At 45.4% G+C, this 1,628-nt stretch overlaps 1 pseudogene; it reads left to right on the top strand.

Moving 5' to 3' along the window:
* The first annotated feature begins 612 nt into the window (after window positions 1-612).
* LOC102871013 lies at window positions 613-1,218 on the top strand (annotated as a pseudogene).
* The last annotated feature ends 410 nt before the right edge of the window (window positions 1,219-1,628 follow it).

Here is a 1,628-nt window from a genome sequence, read left to right as displayed (position 1 = left end):
TGAGACACAGAGCCAGGGACCCAGAAACTCAGAGACCGCATGAGCAGAGATGAAAAGACCCTTTCCAACAAGTGGCAGGAGGGAAAGTATTCCATAGACAATGAACATGGATACCTCCATCGGCTATCAAACATATGCTGGAAGAAAGTAGGTTAAGTAAAACTTTGAAAAAAATTTACAAAAACTCCATCACCACAATGATATGGAAGAAGCAGACATAAAACTCCACAAAAAACCAAGCACAAAATAACCAGAAAAAGTGATCAAAACATAGAGTCAATGGATCTCCTGGAAGAGGAAAGGCAGATGGAACTTCCTGACATGGAATTCAAAAGAACAATGATGAAGTGTTTTTACTAGGTGAAAGAAAAAGAACTGAAAGAAGCTATGAGGAAATCCCTAGAGAAAAGGGGGTTTTAAATTAAAAAAGTGTTTTAGGTTCTCCACCAGCCCGGAAATCTCAGCTGGCGGGGTGGGGGTGGTGGTGGTGGTGGTGTCGGTCCGCTTTGCATAGCAATGCATAGCTTTGCATAAGCAAAGAAGGCAAACACTTAAAGGCGCCACAGCTGCTACAGCTACAGACCTTTTAGTTAATACCGACTAGGCTTGACTATGGCCCTCCTGATGCAGGCTTCACTCCACATCGCCCTAGCCTTGCTTCTCATTGGTCCTGGAACCCATGCACAAGCGTTTCACCATCACCACCACCACCACCACCACCACCATTGGCTGAGTAGATTTTCCTGGGATAACTGTGATGAGAAGGACCCTGCTATGGTCAATAACCTGACAGTGGAACCTGACTCCGTTGCTCTTCCTGGGAATGTGACTTATCAGTGCCGAGGGCAAGACCAGCGTCCCCTTGGAGTCTCCTCTAAAAGTAGAATTAACAGCAGAGAGGGAGGTTGGAGGCTTCTGGATCAAGATTCCGTGTGTGGAACAGATTGGCAGCTGTACCTTTGACGACTTCTGCAGTGTACTTGACAACTTCATCCTCCGCCCCCGCCCCCACCCCGGGCGAAATGTGCCTTTGCATGCCTATGGGCTTCCATGCCACTGTCCATTCAAAGCAGGGACCTATGCTCTGCCCAAGTCTGATTTCTCTTTGCCGGACCTAGACCTGCCCATCTGGCTCAGCACTGGAAACTACCGCATCGAGAGCATCCTGAGCTACAAAAATAAACGCCTGAGATAGCCCTCTCTCTCAAGGGCAAATAATGGTGCCAGCCACGGTGGAATTTTCAAGGAATGGGCAGTAATGTCAGTAATGTGCTGTGGAAACCCAAACTAACACTGACCCATTCTCTTAAAGTATTTCTATAGCATTCTCGTGATTTTTTAATTTTTTTAAATTTTTTTTTTGCCATTAAAAGACAGAGTGAGAGCATTAACATTTTATCCTAACCCCTTCTAATGACATAGTTAATTTAAGTCTATTCCTTGATTAACTTCTGTGATCCAATATCTCTTCCTGGGCTTGCCCAGGACTAACCCTGGAGCATGTTGTATCCTAGAGAGGCAGGGCATGTGTCATTTGGAGGAGACGCTTAAGAATGCTCTACGCATTCATGGTAGAGTTTGCAATCTCAATTGTCTTTAGGGCCAAGCAAAAGATATAAACAGGTGAT

The sequence above is a fragment of the Elephantulus edwardii genome, unplaced genomic scaffold (assembly GCF_000299155.1).
Source record: "Elephantulus edwardii isolate Elephantulus edwardi_28Jun2011 unplaced genomic scaffold, EleEdw1.0 scaffold00178, whole genome shotgun sequence".
Taxonomy (NCBI): domain Eukaryota; kingdom Metazoa; phylum Chordata; class Mammalia; order Macroscelidea; family Macroscelididae; genus Elephantulus; species Elephantulus edwardii.
The sequence above is the reverse complement of the archived record's forward strand: the minus strand, read 5'-3'. Positions and strand labels throughout refer to the sequence as shown.